Raw genomic sequence first — 23,488 nt, 5'->3', positions numbered from 1 at the left:
GTTCGGCGCGGCAACGAAACGTGCGCCTGAGCAAGCGGAACGGACTGTTACGTTTCGCCTCCGACGTGCGGTACAGCCGGCGCGGATGCAACGGACGCCGGGGCTTCGTTCACAGCGGCGGACATTTTGGCCAGTTCAGCGCTGTTCCAACGCCTCCTGCTGTGCGCGTCCTGGCATATTTTAATGCCACGTGTCTTCATGTGTGTGTGTGCATGTTGGTGCCCACGCTTGTCAAAGCGCTGCAGCCGGGGAGAGGAGCTCCCCAATTGTGAAGCGAGGAGGTCTGACCGGCGCCGGCCCGGCGGATATGTCTCCTGTCACAACGTGTCCGTAAGCCGCCGTCACGTGCGCCTCTTGCGCGCCGTTCCTTCTTGCCCTCGCCTCCGAGAGTATAAAAGCAGCTGTGGGGGCGAAATGCGAAAACACCCGTGTACTTAGATTTAGGTGCAGGTTAAAGAACCCCAGGTGGTCAAAATTTCCGGAGTACCCCACTACGGCGTGCCTCATAATCAGAAAGTGGTTTTGGCACGTAAAACCCCATATGTTGTTGTTATTATTATTAAAGCAGCTGTCCCCGGAGGCCAAGAGAGAAGCTTCGATTTCTTCAGTCGAGTAACGTGGTCTCCCGTTTCTCCACTTCGGTCGACCTGACCGGCCGCTCTTTTGCGATGCTAGAATAAACAAGTTGTTCTGTTCGGAGTCGACTCCTCCTTTGCCAGGACCTTCGAAAGCTTCCAGCTGTGCCCCAGGCCGCCAGGCCACGCTACCCTTGGGGCTTGCGACCAGTTTGCCAGCGGTGAGATCGCGACAACGGAGGCCAGCAGCGAAGATATGCGGTCGACTGTAAGCTGAGCAGCACAACGACCATCCGGGAGCAGTGCAACGACCCCTGTGTGATGACTGGTTGCCTGCAGCGGAACGACTGCGCTGAATTCTTGGCTGCGAGGTTTGGTGAGTGCGGGACTTTCTTCTTCTGAGTTTTGCCAGGCTTTTGTTAGTGTCAGAAACAGAGCTGGTAATTGTGGTTGTCGTTGCTGCCGGGTTAGTTTGCGGCAAGACAATAGTAGGCAGTAGAGAAAGCAACATTCTGAGCAGCCATGGATTGGAAGTCGTTGCGCAAACCGAAATTGCTGGAGCTTGCAAGAGAGTTGGGTCTGGATGTCTCAGACAAACTCAGAAAACCAGAACTGCTAAGGACTATTCTTGAGTTAGAAGCTGAGGATGACGAGCTGTCGGAATGCCTTGAGACCTTTGAGGAGAGGGAGACGGCAAAAAGGCAGGAGCGCCAACGTAAAGAGCAAAAAGAGAAAGAGGAGCGCGAACGTAAAGAGGAGCGCGACCGTCAACACGCTTTGGAAATGAAGTGTCTCGAGGTAGAGATGGAACGCGCTCGTAATGGAAGTCAGGCACACGGTGCAGCAGAACGAGTATCGTTCAAAATGACTGACCTGATGCGGCCGTTTAAGCTTGGAGAAGACATGGGTTTATTCTTGGTTAACTTTGAGCGAACGTGCGAGAAGCAGGAGTTCTCTCGAGAAACGTGGCCACAGTGCTTGCTCACTTTGTTACCCGGCGAGGCGGCCGACGTAGTCGCTCGCTTGCAGAGAGAGGAAGCAGAGGATTTCAACCAAGTGAAATCGAGTCTGCTAAAACAGTACAGGCTGTCAGCGGAGGCGTTCCGTTGGAAGTTTCGGGAAAATGAGAAAGGCAGAAGTGAGTCATATACAGAGTTTGACTACAGGCTTATGTCAAACATGTAGGAGTGGCTCAAAGAAGAGAAAGCGATTGGTGAACACGAGAAAGTTCTGCAGTGTTTCGGGCTGGAACACTTTTAAAGTCGGTTACCTGAGAACGTGCGGTACTGGGTCTCGGATAGGCCAGACGTTAGTACGGTGGCTAAAGCCGCCGAGCTAGCCGAGGAGTTTATGACGCGTCGGGCTCGCGGAGCTAAGGACGGTCAAAAGGGTGAATTTGGCTCCAAGTTTGAGAGGCCGAAGTTCACGCCTATGAGAGCAAGGGGGGACACACGTAGTGCGGATGCGAGTGAAAGCAGTCCGACCGAACGTAAGGAGACGGCGGCAGCCGAAGCCGAACGCAGAAAGCGTTTCGAAACGAGGCAAGCGCGCGTGTGTTATACGTGCCAGAAGCCGGGTCACTTTTCGGCGCAGTGTCCAGAAACAAAAAAAGTCGTGTTTTTGTCATTATGCAACACTGATGAGAACATGAAGCTTCTCGAGCCTTACATGCGAGACCTCCTCGTGAACGGGAAAGAGTGCCGAGTGCTTCGTGATTCCGCAGCTACAATGAATGTAGTTCACCCCCCTTACGTAGAACCCGATATGTTCACGGGCGAGTGCGCATGGATCAAGCAAGCCGTGGAAGTTCATAGCGTGTGTCTGCCCATAGCAAAAGTGCTTATTGAAGGACCTTTCGGAGCACTTGAGACGGAGGCCGCAGTGTCATTTATGCTGCCCCCCCCCAGTACCCGTGCCTATTTTCGAACAGGTCCGATCACCTCCTGCGCGAGAAGGGGTTTTTGTTTGGTGAGGCTAGCGTTCAGGCCTTAACCAGATCGAGAGTTCGGGAGCTCGCTGCAAAGGTGGTAGTTGCGGGGCCGACGTTGTCGAACAATGAGAAAGGGTCGGTGGCGCGGCAAGCTGATATTCAGAGCACGTCCGAACTGAATAAAATTAAGCCTGTAGCGTTGAAGGGACAAGATACTGGAGAGGAAATGCCCGACACGGCAAAATTAGAAGAGCTATCTGCAGAATTGCTCATCGCGCCTACGTCAGATGGACTTAATAGGGTGCTAAAAGTCAGCCGGTCGGCTTTGATAGCCGAGCAAAAAAAGGATGACAGCCTAGAAAACATGCGCTGCAATGTCATGAAGGTATCGCCGAGAAAAATGCTCGTTTTGTAGAAAGAAGTGGGGTCCTTTACCGGAAGTATCTAGACCGACCGCAGGGGAGTGGAGTTCGATCAGCTGATCGTGCCACAGTGCTACCGTCAGGATCTGTTGCGCTTGTCGCATGGAGGTTCGTGGTCCGGACACCTAGGAGTTAAGAAGACCAAGGACCGTCTATTGCGAGAGTACTATTGGCCAGGGTGTTTTCGTGACGCAGAACACTTTGTGAAGACATGTGACACCTGTCAGTGGGTGGGCAAAGCAGGGAACGAATCGAGGGCGCCGTTGAAGTTGGTGCCTATCATTACGGAGCCTTTTAGACGGCTCGTTATTGATACAGTGCGATCAGTGCCCTCTCCAATGGCTGCAGACCATCTCTTTCAAAAATGGCCGCCTCCTGTGCTGGAGCCTCGCTTTGCAACAATATTCCTTTGAGGTGTATTACAAAAAGGGCAGCCTCAACGGTAACGCCGATGGCTTAAGTCGAGGCCCCTAACGTAGGAATCAGCCTCAAAGTTGTTTGTTACTGATGTTTTTCTTCCTGAGGCAGGATTTTTAACATATTGCTTTTGTTTAGTGTTTCAAAGTCATGACGTGCTTTCTAGTGCAATTTTCCAATTTGTGGACGCGTTCTGAGTGCTGCTAGACTACTGTAGGGAAATAAGCAGTAGTATAAAAGGGGAAAGAGCCTGGCATGGCTTAGTGAGGGCTGTGTCGTGCTTGCTGACTGAGCGGTTGAGTTTCGGCGTAGTTCTAACGCTTGCTGGGAAGGAGAAAAAAATGGCAACTCTCCCTAAGTCACTTTGCAGTGTCCTGTGTGAACCTGAACGTGAGAACGAGGCCTTCTCTGTGCGCTACGCTCAAGAAACGCCGAGGGACGACCAACTTCATTTATGAGCATCATCGAGCGACATCCCTCCGGACAGCGGATGCAGTCCCCTGACCATCGGGATCTCCTTCCCCCGGCGGGGCGGTCTGTTACGTTTCGCCTCCGACGTGCCGTATAGCCCGCGCCGATGCAACGGACGCCGGGGCTTCGTTCACAGCGGCGGACATTTTGGCCAGTTCAGCGCTGTTTCAACGCCTGCTCCTGTGCGCGTCCAGGCATGTTTCAATGCCACGTGTCTTCGTGTGTGTGCATGTTGGTGCCCACGCTTGTCAAAGCGCGGCAGCCGGGGAGATGAGCTCCCCAACTGGGAAGCGAGGAGGTCTGACGGCGCCGACCCGGCGGATACGTTTGTTGTCACAACGTGTCCGTGCGCCGCCGTCACGTGCGCCTCTTGCGCGCCGTTCCTTCTTGCCCTCGCCTCCGAGAGTAAAAAGCAGCTGCCCCCGGAGGCCAAGAGAGAAGCTTCGATTTCTTCAGTCGAGTAACGGGGTCTCCCGTTTCTCCACTTCGGTCGACCTGACCGGCCGCTCTTTTGCGATGCTAGAATAAGGAAGTTGTTCTGTTAGCAGTCGACTCATCATTTGCCAGGACCTTCGAATGCTTCCAGCTGTGCCCCAGGCCGCCAGGCCAACGCTACCTTTGGGGCTTGCGACCCATTTGCAACAGGACCAAAGAACTCGGTGTCTCGGAGGCAGAAACGATCTACGCCATCCAAATGTCGAGATCGGCGCGGACAGCCGGGCCGCGACGCGCCATGAAGGCCGACGTGATCAAGGGGCTGACGCCTTGATGGGATCGTCCTCTATCTCGCTTGGGAGCACCACGTAGACGCATGACTCTTCGAAAGCAGCTCGGCACACATCGCAAGGGACGCTTTCCCACCAGACGCGCAGTGGTATAGCGATCACGTCAGAGGCGTCCCGCATCAGACGCTGCACCTAGGAATCGCGCTGTGAGCGGAAAGAGGAGCCGCGTCGCCTAAACACGAGAGTTCGAGTGAATCACGCTGGAAGTTGGAAGGGGAGAGAGCGAGAAAACTTATTAAACACAAGGATAGTGGGGCATCCTCGCACCGGTCCCCGCAAGGCCCGAAGGGGAGAAGCGGGCGAGTGGCGCGCCAGGTGTCGGGGCTGCGCCGCACATCTCGACGGAGGGGGTCTTCTGTGTTTGCCGCAAGATGGCTCTGCGTGTGCGCAGAGCGGAGAAGAAATGTAGCGGAAACGTACTTCGCCACTCGTGTAACTGCGAGTTCTGTAAGTTACAGGCTCATAATTACCGATATACACCGCAGTGCAACTTTCTACGGAACGTTTTTAAGGCAACACCGCATTCACTAGAGGCGCTTTTGTACCGCTTTGAAGCAGTGATCGTGCGCGACTGTTGGCGATTGAAGCCTACAGACCAATAAACTTGACAAATACAGACTATAGAGTGTACCTAAGGTACTGGTGCGACGATTGCAGACCGTTATAAAAGAGCTTGTGGGCCCCCTCCAGACATGCGGTATCAAAGGCCGATCGATTATTTTAATATACATATTGCAAGGACCATACTGGAATGCTGCAGTAAGAGGACACAGTCGCTATGATACAAATTGACCTTGAACAGGCTTTTGACAGAGTCGTCCATGATGTCATATTTTTGCTCTTAGAACATGTTAAAGCCGGTGCAGTGATAACAGATGGAGTAAGAATGGTGTACAAAGATTTCACTGCAAAGTTAGTAATTAATAGGAAATTAGGCGCCTGTATCAAAGTGGAATCATCAGTAAAACAAGGATGCTGTCTGTCGCCTCTTTTATTTGCCTTGTATTTAGAGCCTTTCTGCTTGAAAATAATTAAAAGCCAATCTATTTGTGGGTTTATCTACGCAGGCATTGAGACTAGAGTTGGATTATGCAGATGACGTGGCAATTTTTTGCCGTGATACAGAAAGCGTGAATAACACTTGTTACGTTTCGCCTACGACGCGCGGTAAAGCCGGCGCGGATGCAACGGACGCCGGGGCTTCGTTCAAAGCGGCAGACATTTTGGCCCGTTCGGCGCCGCCGCTACGCCTCCCTGCCAAGCGCGTCCAGGCATGTTCCAATGCCACGTGTCTTCATGTGCGTGTGTGTGTGTATGTGCATGTTGGTGCCCACGCTTGTCGAAGCGCGGCAGCCGGGGAGAGGAGCTCCCCCAACTGTGAAGCGAGGGGTCTGACCGGCGCCGGCACGACGTATGCGCCACCTTCTCTTCCCATTGTGCCCGAGCGGCACAGTCACGTGCTCGTCTATAGAGGGGTTCCTTCTTGTTCTCAACTGCGAGAGTATAAAAGCAGCTGCCCCCGGACGCCAAGGAGAGGCTCCGATTTCTTCTGTTGAGTAACGTGCACTCCCGTCTCTCTACTTCGGTCGACCTGACCGCCAACTCTTTGCGATGTTAGAATAAACAAGTTGTTTTGTTGTTACCTGTCGACTCATGCTTTGCCGGGACTTTCGGATGCTTCCAGTTGTGCCCCAGGCCGCCAGGCCAACGCTACCCTTGGGGCTTGCGACCCAGGTGCAACAACGGGCGTCGGCGCCGAGTTCCCAACAACTCGTGCCAGCGGTGCGATTCCAACAACTGTCTGCCAGCGGTGAGATCGCGACAATGGAGGCCAGCAGCGGAGATATGCAGTTGACTGTATGCTGAGCAGCTCAACGATCATCCGGGAGCAGTGCAACGAGCCCTGTGTGATGACTGGTTGCCTGCAGCGGAACGACTGCGCTGAATTCTTGGCTGCGAGGTTTGGTGAGTGCGGGACTTTCTTCTTCTGAGTTTTGCCAGGCTTTTGTTAGTGTCAGAAACAGAGCTGGTAATTGTGGTTGTCGTTGCTGCCGGGTTAGTTTGCGGCAAGACAATAGTAGGCAGTAGAGAAAGCAGCATTCAGAGCAGCCATGGATTTGAAGTCGTTGCGCAAACCGAAATTGTTGGAGCTTGCAAGAGAGTTGGGTCTGGATGTCTCGGACAAACTCAGAAAAGCAGAACTGCTAAGGGCTATTCTTGAGTTAGAAGCTGAGGATGACGAGCTGTCGGAATGCCTTGAGACCATTGAGGAGAGGGAGACTGCAAAAAGACAGGAGCGCGAACTTAAAGAACAGAAAGAGAAAGAAGAGCGTGAACGTAAAGAAGAGAAAGAAAAAGAAGAGCGTCAACACGCTTTGGAAATGAAGCGTCTCGAGATAGAGATGGAACGCGCTCGTAATGGAAGTCAGGCACACGGTGCAGGAGAACGAGTATTGCTCAAAATGACTGACCTGATGCGGCCGTTTATGCTTGGAGAGGACATTGGTTTGTTCCTGGTTAACTTTGAGCGAACGTGCGAGAAGCAGGGGTTCTCTCGGGAAACGTGGCCACAGCGCTTGCTCACTTTGTTACCCGGCGAGGCGGCCGACGTAGTCGCTCGCTTGAATAGAGAGGAGGCAGAGGATTTCGACAAAGTGAAATCGAGTCTGCTAAAGAAGTACAGGCTGTCAGCGGAGGCGTTCCGTCGGAAGTTTCGGGAAAATGAGAAAGGCAAAAGTGAGTCATATACAGAGTTTGCGTACAGGCTTATGTCAAACATGCAGGAGTGGCTCAAAGAAGAGAAAGCGTTTGGTGACCACGAGAAAGTTCTGCAGTGTTTCGGGCTAGAACAGTTTTATAGTCGGTTACCGGAGAACGTGCGGTACTGGGTCTTGGATAGGCCAGACGTTAGTACAGTGGCTAAAGCCGCCGAGCTAGCCGAGGAGTTTGTGACGCGTCGGGCTCGCGGAGCTAAGGACGGTCAAAAGGGTGAATTTGGCTCCAAGTTTGAGAGGCCAAAGTTCACACCCATGAGAGCAAGGGGCGACACACATAGTGCGGATGAAAGGAGACGGCGGAGACGGCGGCAAAACGAACGAAAGGAGACGGCGGCAACCGAAGCCAAACGCAGAAAGCGGTTCGAGATGAGGCAAGCGCGCATTTGTTATACGTGCCAGAAGCCGGGTCACTTTTCGGCGCAGTGTCCGGAAACAACACCAAAAGTTGTGTTTTTGTCATTATGCAGCACTGACTAGAACATGAAGCTTCTCGAGCCTTACATGCGAGACGACCTCGTGAACGGGAAAGAGTGCCGAGTGCTTCGCGATTCCGCAGCTACAATGGATGTAGTTCACCCCTCTTACGTAGAACCCCGTATGTTCACGGGCGAGTGCGTATGGATCAAGCAAGCCGTGGAAGCTCATAGCGTGTGTCTGCCGGTAGCAAAAGTGCTTATTGAAGGACCTTTCCGAGCGCTTGAGACGGAGGCGGCAGTGTCATCTATGCTGCCCCCCCAGTACCCGTACCTATTTTCGAACAGGTCCGATCACCTCCTGCGCGAGAAGGGGCTTTTGTTTGGTGAGGCTAGCGTTCAGGCCTTAACCAGATCGAAGGTTCGGGAGCTCTCTGCAAAGGCGGTAGTTGCGGGGCCGACGTTATCGAACAATGAGAAAGGGTCAGAGGCGCAGCAAGCTGATATTCAGAGCACGCCCGAACTGAATAAACTTGAGTCTGTAACGTTAAAGGCACCAGATACCGGAGAGGAAATTGCCGATGCGGGAAAGTTAGAAGAGCTATCTGCAGATTTGCTCATCGCGCCTACGTCAGACGGACTTGATAGGTTGCTAAAAGTCAGCCGGTCGGCTTTGATAGCCGAGCAAAAGAAGGATGGCAGCCTGGAAAACATACGCTGCATTGTCAAGGAAGGTATCGCCAAGAAAAATGCGCGTTTTGTGGAAAGAGGTGGAGTCCTGTACCGGAACTATCTAGACCGCAGGGGAGTGGAGTTCGATCAGCTGATCGTGCCTCAGTGCTACCGTCAGGATCTGTTGCGCTTGTCGCATGGGGGTTCGTGGTCCGGACACCTAGGAGTTAAGAAAACTAAGGACCGTCTCTTGCAAGAGTACTATTGGCCAGGGTGTTTTCGGGACGCAGACCACTTTGTGAAGACATGTGACACCTGTCAGCGGGTGGGCAAACCAGGGGACAAATCGAGGGCGCCGTTGAAGTTGGTACCTATAATTACGGAGCCTTTTAGACGGCTCGTTATTGATACAGTGGGACCTCTGCCGGTAACAGCCACTGGGTACAGACACATTTTGACTGTGATCTGCCCAGCGACAAAGTTCCCTGAAGCAGTGCCGCTTAAAGAACTCAGCTCAGTTGAGATAGTCAATGCACTACTGTCCATATTTGCGCGAGTTGGTTTTCCTGCGGAAATCCAATCAGATCAGGGCACAGTGTTTACTAGCGCTTTGACGACAACTTTTCTCGAAAGGTGTGGGGTAAAGCTGTTACACAGCTCAGTGTACCACCCACAGTCGAATTGCGTTGAGAAGCTCCACTCCGTCATGAAGCGCGTGTTGAGAGCATTGTGTTTTGAACATCAAACTGACTGGGAGCTGTGTCTGCCTGGGGTGATGTTTGCATTAAGGACCGCGCCGCATGCGGCTACGGGGTTTTCGCCAGCTGAGCTGGTGCACGGTCGCTCGCTGCGATCTCCGCTTCGCATGCTTCGAGAATCATGGGAAGGCAGGGGCGACGACCCAGTCGTGGTGGAGTACGTGCTTAAGCTCCTCGAACGCTTAAGAAGGGCACAGGAGTTGTCAGGTGAAGCAATGGCAAAGGCCCAGCAGAGGGCCAAGGTTTATTATGATCGGACAGCCAGGGCCCGTCGTTTTGAGGTGGGCGATGAGGTCATGATATTGCGCACATCGCTAAAAAACAAACTAGACGTGCAGTGGGAGGGCCCAGCACGGATTGTTCAAAAACTGTCGGACGTTAACTACGTGGTGAGTCTGCCAGGAAAGCGGAAAGCACAGCAAGTTTACCACTGTAATCTGCTCAAACCTTATAGACAAAGGGAAGCAGTGGTGTGCATGATGGTAAACGTTCCTGAAGAGCTTCCGGTCGAGCTTCCGGGACTAGGCTCAGTGACGAACAGGGAAGACACCGGTCAAGTCATTAGTGACTTAATCAGTAAAGCACCGCTGTCGCCTGAGCAGAAAACCGAACTACACCAGCTCTTACAAGAGTTTCAAGGTCTGTTCTCTGAGAGGCCTGGTAGGACTTCTGTACTTACTCATGATATAGAACTTACCTCCCCAGAGCCAGTACGATCCAAGGCGTATCGGGTGTCACCCCGCCAGCACAATATTATGGAGGCTGAGGTAAAGAAAATGCTACAGCTCGGTGTTATTGAGGCAGGTGAGAGTGATTATACCTCCCCTTTGATTTTAGTTGAGGTACCGGGCAAGGAACCTCGTCGTTGCGTCGACTACAGCAGGCTTAATTCCATCACTAAGGATCAAATTTATCCGATCCCTAACATCGAGGAGCGCCTTGAGAAAGTTAGTAGCGCTCAGTTTATTTCCACCCTAGATCTTGTCAGGGGTTATTGGCAGGTTCCACTTACAGAAGAGGCTAGTAGGTATGCGGCGTTCATTTCACCATTGGGAACATTCCGTCCTAAAGTGTTGAGTTTTGGTTTGAAGAACGCGCCATACTGTTTTTCAAGCCTCATGGATAAAGTGTTGCGGGGACAGCAAGAATTCGCTTTACCGTATTTAGACGACGTAGCGATATTCTCCGCATCCTGGTCTGAGCATATGGCACACTTGCGGGCAGTGCTAACCCGCCTGCGCGAGGCGGGCTTGACAGTCAAGGCTCCCAAGTGCCAGTTAGCACAGGCCGAGGTTGTCTACCTCGGTCACGTGATTGGTCAGGGTCGTCGCCGCCCCTCTGAAATAAAGGTGGCCGCTGTGCGAGACTTCCCGCAACCGCGCACGAAGACCGATATTCGGTCGTTCTTAGGTGTCGCCGGCTACTATCAGAGGTACATCCCCAGGTACTCTGATATCGCGGCTCCCCTGACGGATGCTCTAAGAAAAACAGAGCCCCAAACAGTCGTATGGGACGAGACAAAGGAAAGAGCTTTTAGCGCCCTAAAGAGTGCCCTAACAAGCCAGCCTGTGCTACGATCGCCAGACTATACAAAAGGGTTCGTTGTTCAGTGCGATGCTAGTGAGCGAGGCATGGGCGTTGTACTGTGCCAACGGGAAAATGGAGAAGTAGAACACCCCGTCCTGTATGCTAGTCGTAAGCTGACCAGTCGTGAGCAGGCGTACAGCGCCACCGAGAAAGAGTGTGCGTGTCTCGTGTGGGCCGTTCAGAAATTGTCATGCTATCTAGCCGGCTCGAGGTTTATCATTGAGACGGATCACTGCCCTCTCCAATGGCTGCAGACCATCTCTCCCAAAAATGGCCGCCTCCTGCGCTGGAGCCTCGCTTTGCAACAATATTCCTTTGAGGTGCGTTACAAAAAGGGTAGTCTCAACGGTAACGCCGATGGCTTAAGTCGAAGCCCCTAACGTAGAAATCAGCCTCAAAATTGTTTGTTACTGATGTTTTTCTTCCTGAGGCAGGATTTTTAACATATTGCTTTTGTTTAGTGTTTCAAAGTGATGATGTGCTTTCTAGTGCAATTTTCCAATTTGTGGACGCGTTCTGAGTGCTGCTAGACTACTGTAAGGAACTAGGCAGTGGTATAAAAGGGGAAAGAGCCTGGCAGGGCTTAGTGAGGGTTGTACCATGCTTGCTGACTGAGCGGTTGAGTTTCAGCGTAGTTCTAACGCTTGCCGGGAACGAGAACAAAAATGTGAACTCTCCCGAAGTCACTTTGCAGTGTCCTGTGCGAACCTGAACGAGTGAACGAGGCCTTCTCTGTGCGCTGCGCTCAAGAAACGTCGAGGGACGCCCGACTTAGGTTATGAGCATCATCGAGCGACATCCCTCCGGACAGCGGATGCAGTCCCCTGACCATCAGGATCTCCTTCCCCCGGCGGGGCGGTCTGTTACGTTTCGCCTACGACGCGCGGTAAAGCCGGCGCGGATGCAACGGACGCCGGGGCTTCGTTCAAAGCGGCAGACATTTTGGCCCGTTCGGCGCCGCCGCTACGCCTCCCTGCCAAGCGCGTCCAGGCATGTTCCAATGCCACGTGTCTTCATGTGCGTGTGTGTGTGTATGTGCATGTTGGTGCCCACGCTTGTCGAAGCGCGGCAGCCGGGGAGAGGAGCTCCCCCAACTGTGAAGCGAGGGGTCTGACCGGCGCCGGCACGACGTATGCGCCACCTTCTCTTCCCATTGTGCCCGAGCGGCGCCGGCACGACGTATGCGCCACCTTCTCTTCCCATTGTGCCCGAGCGGCACAGTCACGTGCTCGTCTATAGAGGGGTTCCTTCTTGCCCTCAACTGCGAGAGTATAAAAGCAGCTGCCCCCGGACGCCAAGGAGAGGCTCCGATTTCTTCTGTTGAGTAACGTGCACTCCCGTCTCTCTACTTCGGTCGACCTGACCGCCAACTCTTTGCGATGTTAGAATAAACAAGTTGTTTTGTTGTTACCTGTCGACTCATGCTTTGCCGGGACCTTCGGATGCTTCCAGTTGTGCCCCAGGCCGCCAGGCCAACGCTACCCTTGGGGCTTGCGACCCAGGTGCAACAACGGGCGTCAGCGCCGAGTTCCCAACAACTCGTGCCAGCGGTGCGATTCCAACACACTATGAAAGAGGTTGTTTCTTTTTGCGCCGCAACTGGAAGTGTTGTCAGCTGGACTAAGTGCCTAGGTTTATGGCACGGCAGCTGGCCACAGGTACCCGAGTTTTTCTGCAATATGAACTGGAGCGTTGCCCCTATAAAATATCATGGGGTGCCATTACAACATTATTGTGACAGTGCCGTGTATTGGATCGAAGAAGTAAAAAGAGTTAAAAATCAGACAGAAAAGTGAGGCGGGCATAATTTTTCGATGTTTTCTAGAGCTGGTGATTGCAATTTGTTTTTAGCTACTAAGGTGTATTATGTACTACAAGTGTTATGCATGGCAAGGATTTCGATGCAGAAACTTCACAGAGTGTTTGCGGTATATATATGGGGATCCACTTGGGAAAGAACTAGCCAGTGTAACTTGTTTCATTCGGTGAAGAATGGAGGACTAGGATTAACACATTTGTTTTTGAAACAGATTGTTAGTGGGTTCTTTTTCTTAAGGGACCAAAGTGATATATTTCTGCGTACTGTTATTCAAGTAAGATTGAGTTCTTCCTTGCCTGAGTGGGTTGCCTCACCAACAAATGAACGTGCTCGAACACCAGTTGGCTTTCTGAGGGAAGTTGTTATGTCCTTTTCTTTACTGAAAGCGCATTTTCCGAATGAACTTTTGACTTCAGTGACGCGTAAGAAACTTTATAGTGATCTGGTTGATGTTTTCTTGCCGCATCCCGTTTACCGTATGATGTATAACTGAGGACCTGAACCCAATGTGCTGAAGCGCGTTAGAAAAATGCCGGTTAGATCTTCAGCGAAAACCTTCTTTTTTCGATTGCATTCGGGCACTCTCCTTGTGAAGCCATGGCTGCAAAGCAAGGGCGTCTTTGTTCCATGGTCTGTTAACTGCATCATATGTAAGAAACCTGAAACTATTGATCACATCTTCTTGGATTGCCATGACTCAGTTTTCTTGTGGGATGTTCTCAAACATACTGAGAAGAAAGAACTGCCATTAAGTCCTTTCGGTATTCGGTTCTTACCGTGTGAAGACACAGGGGGAGTGCCGACTGACTTGATAAAGCTTTTGTGTATGAGCAGCGTGTGGAAAACGCATATGGATGTCAGGAATGCCCGCGTAGATGAAAGGTCTGCGATGGAACACCTAAGTAAAAGTCTTAGGTACACGTGTGATGCCCTCAAGCCCATGATTGAACAACCAGAGTATTTTCAGGAGCTTGACACCTTGGTGTCTGTGATATCCTCTTTGAGTGCCTTTTAAATATGTACAGTCTCTCGAAGTGATGTAATATTACTTTTCTGCACCAGGTGACCTACTTTGTGCGCGTTTGAGTGGTGTTGAAATCAAGGTAATATAGAAAAAAACTCGCGGCTGACTAGTAGCGTCTCCGTCTCAAACTCCGGAGACCCTGGTTCGATTCCCACCCAGCCCATCTTGCAAGTTGTTTTTTATTTACGAAGTGCCTCCCGGGATTTATCGCTCACGGCCAACGCCGCCGACACCGACGCCGATGACACCGTCTTCTCTGCGACACGAGCTCCTTAACGCTGTCGGGTTAAAATCTGATTCACTGAGTTGAATGCAACCGCGCCGTAACTGCGTAGCCAGGCGCACCGACGCGAGGCAGCCTAAGCGCGCGACAACAGAGAGCAGCTGTGCACCGAGATCGCGCACACGTTCGAGCCGTGCCGCACTGTCTGCGCACGCGCGGACGCGAGCTTGCGCGAGTCCGCAAGCGTACTGTACATGTGGTCTAATGAAGCAAACGACGGCTTGTACAAGCCTACGACGGAAGCGCGAATCGTTTTCGATGGAAGAATCGTACGCGTTCAGCTACCTTTATTTTTACGGAGGAAGAAAAGTGTTTTGTTTTATGGGAAACGTTAGGTTCAGTGCCTCCATTTGAGTTTTAGAAGAACATCAAGTTTGCGTAACGCTACGCAGGCAAAATGGGGCCCTCAGCACCATTTTGTACGCGTCCCACTTACGTCAAGCATCGAAGAAAATGGCCAACTTTCCAGATTAGAGCCCCAGTGCAGTGAGCTTTCATGTATGGTGGTACTTCACTGGCCACAATGCACAGTGCACATATTTATTTCAAGTTAAATTTCGTGCCCATGACAATCGTACATGCGTGATATCGGGCGTTGAATTTCTTTGATAAAGTTATACTGACCAATAAAAGAAAAATAAACCTTTCCGGCCACGAGACCTACTCCGAGGCTAATACCAAAGGGCGTTTCTCCTTTTAATTCTTTTTTGGGCAATCACCTACCAGTCGCGTACGCTTAATCACGCTTACAATGTTCTGGAGCGTCAATTAGTACTCGTATCCTGAGAAGCTCGACCGTTCCGTAGGGTTAAGTGCTGAAAATTCCAGACTACGAATGGCAAAGACCCTGAGGAATCAAAAATCGCGAAGAGCTAATGGTATACCGGCAAACCAAATAATGTTACATACTCATGCATGAATTTTAAAATAGGGCTTCATTTTTCAAACACATGCTGTAATTGCCTATAGTTGCCGTCTCTGACGCTCCGAATGAAAGAAATCACTTAACATCTGCCTATCGTTATGTCCGCAGTCACTGTGCAGCCAGAAACACGAAAGTTACGCAACTGGGCCCGTATTCTGAAACGTTCGCCTTCCGTGAAACTATCGCCTTGGCCCCGCCTCCACCAAAGGCGCATGCTGATTGGCGGTTTGAGCAAAACCGGAAAATAAAGAGCGCCATCTAGTATTTCTAGCCTACGTCATTTTAACGTCATGGTGTCGATGAGTGCTCTCGACGTATATTGAATAAACGAACAGGTCTTTTGGCGTCTTTCGGCGTTCCGTTGGTGGTGGAGCGCAGTAGAGATCAGAAAGGTGGTAGTTTATAGTAGCCTTTTTGGTGGCGTCTTGCACGCGTTGTTTTGCGGCGATATTTGTTGATTCATTTAAAATAAAACATTTCACACTTCTTTATTCAATTTATTTTTCCTAAAGTGGCCATAACCAGTGCGCAGAACCCGTATTGTGGCCACTACACCTGAAAACAACGCACCCGAGCTGCTCTGTGCGCGCACGGTGCGCTCTCTCATGCGATGTGAAGCGTTCGACAGCGGGTGTTGGCAGTGCACGCTGACGTCACGGGCGAGCAGTCGCTTGATTTATTGAACGCGACTATTGCGGACGGCGAACATTTCAGAATACGGCCCCTGGAGTGCTTTATTCACCTCATGTCGCAAAATACGAGCTTCCTTAATTCTGTTAAAATATAGATACGGCGTGCTGTTGGTTTATTGTGAAGCGACGTAAAGTGAAGTTCAAGCGCGGGTCTTACTTTTTTATTGGCTCTTAACGCAAGCTGAGAATGAGTATGGCGCAGTGGCACTGGCCCAAGCGCTTTCGGTGCGCTCTATAAAGAAGGATTCACTGTAAAAAGCTATCAGGCATATTCTTGCTTATATGTATATTAGGTATTAGGTTATGTATATTAAACGAACGCGTGAATCGTCTCCATTCCGGAAATTTCGCTGTACCGTATCCCGCCGGGCCATGAAAGGTAGAAGCTGCCATGGAAAGCAAACGGCTGAGTGGCCAAGTCACTTCTGGATAACCACCTTTTAGGGCGCTTCGGCTAGCTCATCCCGGAGAAGTTCTCTCAAATGCTCGTCAGCACGACCTGTCGGAAATTAGCAATGGTTGTACCAGTGTCGTTAGGTGATTAATTCCCCTATAACGCCTTAAACTGACGAGAGAAGCACGCGCGTTGATTTTTCGGCGGCCGCATGCAGCAGGGAGTCCCAGTTGCTTCGCCCAACAGGCGAAGCATTCATTGCGATAGCAAATTATTGTACAGTTCCACGTAGTAAAGTTAGTTGTTTCTTCAGCGGCACAAGCTCCCGTAAAAATTGGCTTACTAACACAGGCAAACACGAACACATGTTCGAGCACCGCGGACACTCGCTCTGTGAAAACTGGCGTGATGGAGAGAGGCAGCAGGGGCGTGCGAATTCCACTTCGTACTGACTCCCGTTTCAACGCGAGCTTCGCACGCGAGAACACAGCGCACAAGAAGCCATCAGATAGGTCCCGCCGGCTAGCCTTCGAAACTAGCGCAGCCTAACCCCAACAGAGGCCGAGCACGCCCGTGCTCAGCCGCCGCAGCCGACGTAGAAGACGCACAGAAACCTGCCTCCTCCACCCCCCTCCTAGCACGCGCACCTCTCGCCCTCACCCTATTTGTTCCCATTAGAAGGCGGTACGCATCCTGTCTACCTTCTTCTCGTGCTAGCGCAAGAAAGCGTCGCATCCCATTGGGCCACGAATATCCCCTGGACATCCCGGTTAAATCCGAACGTCCAAGTCCCGGTCAGCACGTCCAGTGGATAACGTGTGGAAATTAATTTCGGGATGTCCTATTTAACACATCCTTCAGACATCCACACGATTCAACTTCTGGCATCTAAACAAAATCCCAAAACTTTAATCATATGGATCTCCGAAGGATGTTTTCAACTTGTCCCATACCGACCATATGTGGACCCAACACACACAGTCCAACACGTACTACGTGATCATATCGCGGAATATTAAGTCTCTACCACGGCTGCCTTCAGCGCACGCTCTTCCGAAAAGACTTGTCAACTAGCAATGTGAAGTTGCTGCACTCATAATCAAGCTTCCAATGCAGATGATAAATGGAGAAATTGAAATGAACGACCGAAACTGCACAAGCATATTGGGAGGAAACGTCACAAAGAGACAGGCACAACGCCGGGACAACTGCGCATTACCACCTACCGCAAGGCGTAACGGTCAATCGTGTCATATGCTCCTGCGTGCTCCGAACATCGTGCTCCGAACATTGCGAGAAAGAGAAGAGTACGGCAACCTCTGCAACGCCTGCAACGCCTGCAACCCCTGCCGTTGTACAGAGCAGTGATTGCCTTTACCCAGTCGAATCACCACTGTCTGTTGCATGCACACGCACGCTTTGCGCTGATTTGGGCATAGTCGGTCACATGACTTAACGACGCCGTCTTATTGGGTCTCTTCGCCCTTCTGCGTAAGCTGGGAATGCCTGAAGGCCTGAAGGTTGCTGGGTTGGTGTGCTCCGCGCTCTCACACGCTCTGTTCGCGCGCTTTCTCTGAACGTGGTAGTTGCATCGTTGTGCCATGTGCTCATGAGTTCCAGGGTGAGCGTTGGTCAGTTCCAGGTGAAAGTTTTTGTCATGCGCTTTGGAGCTCCATTTCTGCGGCGCCTGTACGTCTTACGCCTATCAAGAGGTAAGTGACAGTTCATGAAATCAATGTTTTTCTATTAGCAGCCCTTCAAGTGTCCTGTCGGCGCATAATCGAATGACAGGCATTGTAGTACATTCCTATCTTTTGCAGCGACGGTAACATCAATCGGCGATTGAGCATGCGTTGTGTTGCGTTTGATCGCATCGTACTATTATTTTGCAAACTTCTGAGCTTACTCTGTCCTATATTTCTGCTTAGCGCTGAGATCCGCCAAAGAAAAAATTCTGAATTTGAAACTTTAGAACCGTTAACTCCCATGTAGCCCACAGGATGAGTCCGCGAGAGTTATCGTTGTCTTTACTGAACAATGGCGAATAATAAGAAAATGCATATTAATTATAATAGCTTCCCGACACACACTGTCCAGAATCAACGTTACTAGACTAGCTTCAGTTGTAAAACTCCCCGCCCGCGCGCTTACAGCCGCTGTCGCCACTTCTGTGACAGCCGCCAGATGGCAACGCCATTCGATCGGGCTCCACTGCAGACGCCTCTTCACAGCCTTGAGCTCGTGCGGACGGGCAGTTTGCGCGTGTTTCACGCTCGCTGGCGTTCTCCCTTGTCCGAATTAGTGATACCACGAGAAAGCGGTATCCACCTACAGCAATAGGATTTATCGCGCCAGTTCGTTAATACTGAAAGAAGGGTAAACTGCACGAAAGGAAGAAACGCATACAGCGAAGCGCAGAAGCTGCGTTTCTAAATGTCGTGTGTTTCTTCCTGTCGTCTTAACCTTTCGCGCAGTTTATGCTCAGGAGCCTGAATATCTGGCCAAAGTGCGTGATTATAGGATGATCTTAATCCCCACCGAAGCTTCTCATCACGCCAAGGAAGCGCTACAAAAAGAAAGGTGAGGTCGGTCTTTCTACACACTAGCCACACACAAAAAAAAGAAGAAAAAGAAAGAAGTCGGATTTTTCATTCCGTCAAGATGCTTAATCAGCGAAGCTGAAACGTGCGGCCCCTGTGTTTATCACTGGGTTGATCCCGAGGGTTCATTAAGGTATTTCTCAGTTATGAGGTTACACACACAATCGGCTGCGATGGAGAGAACGACGTTACTGACGGTATGCCCGCAGTCCGCAGTTGTCGCTTGCGTTCGATGTCTCGAGTTGGCTCGGCGGCGTGGTTAGCAGCCTTCGCCTGCGATTTGCCGGTTGTGATTATTCGAAGTTAAATTTATTCAAAATTAAATCTTTCCGTTACGTAAGACAATGAGTGGCTCATACTCCCTTAAGCAATGGCTCATACCCCCGTAAACGCGGCCTCCCCATTACGACGACAGAAGTGAAGTGAAATTCTACGCTGGAAAGATTAACCGCCACGCAGCCAGCTGTGGAAGACGACGACGAACGCGGGAGCAAAGGCACGAGCGAGTGCCGTTGATTTCGCAGAGAGTTCTCTGTCGGCACGAGGAATCGCTCTGTTTCACGCCGAGCGAAGCGTCGCATTGCTGGGAGCACAGAAAAAGTGGCGCACCGAACTGTCGACATCGTTCCGATAGCGGCCTATGCAGCCAGGTACGCAGCACGTCGGCATCGTCTGCTGATATTCTTAAGAAACTCGGCGAAGGCTATTGTTCCACGGATGACATGCTTGCTGAAATTCGCTGTCAACAACAAATCACAGAATGGACAAGAACGGCAACGAGAGCGGCGCTGCTGCGCCGCCGTTGAGAGCGCCGCATGCGAAGCAAAATTCTATTAGCGGGTGGTACTCCTCTCGCACCTCTCGTTCGCACCGCCTTGATTGCCTCCTGCACTGCGCGTGTTTGGGCACGTTTCGTGCCGCGCGCGGTGTGTGCCTACGTGTGTGCGCGTGGACATTTCAATCGAAGGGCGATGTACAGTCTGTTTCACATTTCGGGGAAATCTCGGAGCGCATTGCATCGCGAAACGGCGAGCGCTTGAGTCAGCCGGCGGCAGCAGCTCGCGCAGGTGCACGAGGTGCGGGATCTTGAACGGCGTCGTCTGCTACGGCGGCGCGCGCTCGCCGCATTGTCGGGAAACCTTCTACTGTCAGTTGCAGGGCGTCGATCTCATCGTTACTGCGTGAAATGAGCCGGTATTCTTTACTAAGCGTTGTGCAACGCCCACTGATACGCCTCGAAGGTAAGTTCATCGCTGCAGGGCAGTCATGGACGACGTACTGATTTCATACATTCTTGACGGCCTGTTTCTGGAAGGCAACTATATATTCTAACGCGATAGGTCGCCGATCCACACTGCTCGTGTTGTGCAAAAACTGCTTGAAGAGCACGCAGTCACTCTCTAGAAGTGGTCGCCTCAATCCCCGGGCGCCAACATCATTTAAGATGTCTGGGGCTCGTTGAAAGTATCGCTGCCGCACTATCCCCTCTATCAGTCGCCCGAGGATAGGCTTCGATCCACCATCGTCAGCGACTGAGACGTGCTGGGAATGAACACATGCCTGATCAAATCATTTTACACTTCACTGCCTTCCAGGATGAGCGCTGTTATCGCTGCCGCTGGGGACATGACGAGATACTAACTGAAGTTCCGAGCGTGACGTGTCCAATTCCCCGCCAGCGGGCAGGGTCTGTTGGTGTAGTGAATGATTGTCGAGAAAAATTATTTCCAGCTCATTGTCTTAACCTAAAACATTCCTTTAATCGTATCCGTTTGTTTCATCGTGTTCGACCCCCATAGTCATCATTGTTGAGTGCTTTGTTTTCCTTTCGAGTCAAACAAAGTCTGAGCACGTTGCGCGCGCATTTTGGTGCGTCTTGTCGCTGCTTACTGCGGTAGCACACACAGTGAAGAAATAGACGTACACGCGCTCAGTGCCCCTGCCTTTCGAAAGAACAAACGAAGCATGCTGTCAAAAGAAGCTTGTGGAACTCCATTATCGCCAATGAAGGCTGAGAGTTTGGCGACGCACAACGTTTAGTAAAGAATATCCGCTCAGTTCCCGCAGTACCGATGAAATCGATGCACTGCCCCTGACAGTAGCACGCTTCCCGACAATGCGGCCAGCGCGCGCCGCCGTTGCAGACGACGCAGATCACGACTCCGCCCCTCGAGCGTCTGCGCCTCCTCGAGCTCCTGCCGTCGCACGACTCCATTGCTTGCCGCATCGCGATGCAATACGTTCCGAGTTTTCCCCTAAGTGTGAAACAGACTCTACACGCTTCTATTTGCCTTTAAGAAGATCGGTACGCTTAACGATTATTTTTATGGCTGCAATGCGGCGAAAGCGCAGCGTCTGTTTGACCATCAAAGTGACGCTGAGCAGGTAATTGGAAACGACATCGTATGTGCCGCAAGAAAAATTGTCGGCACATACGATGCGGCACATACGAGCTAAAATAATTTTTTTTCAGTTTCTCACAATATGTTTGCTACAAATCCGAGTTGTCTCTGATGGCGACAACGGACTTCCATCGACACTGTGCGGAAATAAACAAAATATATCGCTGCATAGCACAAGTACGACATCAACTTTAACTAGTACGTCCCCTACAATATAGAATAGAGGCAGCAATGTAGACAGCTTGGCCATTTTTTTAACAGTGCTCAAGAGACGGAAGCTGAAAGTCTTAGTAATCATTCCTGCTTCAGCAATGCCGGCGCGACCAAGACGCGGGCGTGTATCGTCCAGTAACTCGATCGATCGGTGCAGTGGTGAAGAGGGAATGAACTCCGGTCATGTTCAATGCATCGTGCACATATTCAATTTCTCGGCACGCGTGAACTTCGGCCACTGCTAGCGCATGAACCGAAGTGGTTTCCATTCTTGGGCAGCGCACACGCAAACGAAACACGAGAAAGAACACAGGACAAGCGCTCGTCGAACAACTTGAAGTTTTTAAAAATGATTATGTACCGAGTAATTATTAAATTCATGTGGGTTACATATAAAAACCGTCATACACACAGGAGTGATCAATGAACGAGCTCGCTTCGTTTGTCAGTTGTTTACTTCGCTCGGCGCACAGCAGTAATCGATGTCTGTCGTCTGCTCTTTTCGTACCATTTTCTTGTGAATCGGCAGAATTTCACTGGTGGCATCAACCCTTTCGTGTTTACATTGCTGTCGTGACAGTTAACAACACAATGATAATTTCCGGTCATCCGAAGAGGCGCTGTCGCAAACAAGAGGCGTTTCGCGCGCAGCGCGAACTGAACGCGAGCGCTACCGCTAAGAGGAGCGGCGGCGGAAACCTACACCCGTTGGAGATGAAATCGTTCCGCCAGGGCAGAAACGAGCGCTGACGTCTAGGATGAAACTTGGCGTGCAGTCGTCCATACACCAACGCTGCACCGCGTGCTTAGTCCGGCCCGGCCGCGTAGCCGGCTAGTGCGGAAGTGAAGCCGGGCTAAAGCCCCTTGATAATTTGAAAGTAGCGACACTCTCCTCCTCACGGCGCTTTCCTCCTCAATTCTTCTCGCCCGCCGGCTGCGCACGGCGCGCTTTTCCTCCTGGGCTCCCGCCGCCGGGCAGCAGGATTCTATGGAGGCGTGTTATTTCAGGCCAGTTGCGAGCCCCAGTGGGGTTAAAAATTTTGAGAAATGCTAATAACAGCATCGATAATGCTAGAGGCAACATTTACGAGGAGGTTGGTTTTTTCTTAAAGTTGTATGAACGGGCTATACCGATGTAAAGGGTGCTTTGAGGCGAGTTCTGTACTCCAGACAATTTTTCTGCCACATGATCAGATGCTTTACTTCGTGCGTCTGATCTAGTATTGCTTGTGACACATCCCTTTGTGTGTGGCTTATTAAGCAAAAACCTTAGACCTCTGTTTCAAGGTCCCGTTGTGAGCTACAGAAAATATCACGTGACCGAAGGAAGGCGGGAAGCGAACCAAAGCATGTGCAGCCGCGTATAAGATATGATTAATGATTAGCAAAGTAATGATTGATTAGTGATTGGATTAAGATAAATTCGGGTGTATTAAGGTGGATTAAAGTCGATGAAGGTGCATTAAGGTGAATTAAGGTGCATAAAGGAAGACTGGGTTTGACTAAGTTCGATGAAGGTGGATTAGGGTGGATGAAGGTGCGTTGAGATGCATTAAGGACGAGTATAGTGGATTAGGGTGGATTAAAGTGCATGAAGAAGGATAAGGCTGGATTAAGAAGGATTAAGGTGCATTACGGAGCTGAATTAAAGTGAATGAAGGGTGATAGGGTGGATTAACGAGGATTAGGGTGGACTAAGGTAGATGAATGTGGATTAGGGTGAATTAAGGACGGTTATAGCAGATTAGGGTAGATTAAAGTGAATGAGGAAGCATTAGGGTTGATTAAGGAGGATGAACGCGCATTAAGGAGGCTTAGAGTAGATTAAGGTCGATGAAGCTGGATTAGGGTGCATTAAGGAGGTCTCTCGTGGATTATGGTGGATTAAAGTGAATGAAGGAGGATTAAGTTGATGAATGTGGATTGGGTGGATTAATGTGCATTAGGAGGATTATGGTAGACTAATCGGTCTTAATACTCAATGAACCCTAATTCACCTGAGTCCACCCTAATCGACCTTAATGCTCCTTCATCCACCTTAATCCTTATTCATGCACCTTAATACAACTGAATCCTGTTTAATAGTCCCATTCTACATTAATACACCCTAATCCACCTCTATCAAACCTAATCGCACTCCATGGTCCCTAATTCACCTCAATCTACACTAATGCATCCTAATCGGTCTTAATTCTCCTTTATCAACCACAATTCACCTTAATCCAGATTAATCGACCTTAATCTACCTTTATCCACCTTGATTCCTCTAATCCTTTTTCATGACCCTAATCCACCCTGATCGGTCTTAATACCCTTTCATCAACCCTTC

Source organism: Dermacentor variabilis, chromosome 6 (genome assembly GCF_050947875.1).
Source record: "Dermacentor variabilis isolate Ectoservices chromosome 6, ASM5094787v1, whole genome shotgun sequence".
In the NCBI taxonomy this organism is placed as follows: Eukaryota; Metazoa; Arthropoda; class Arachnida; order Ixodida; family Ixodidae; genus Dermacentor; species Dermacentor variabilis.
This window is presented reverse-complemented; position numbering follows the sequence as displayed.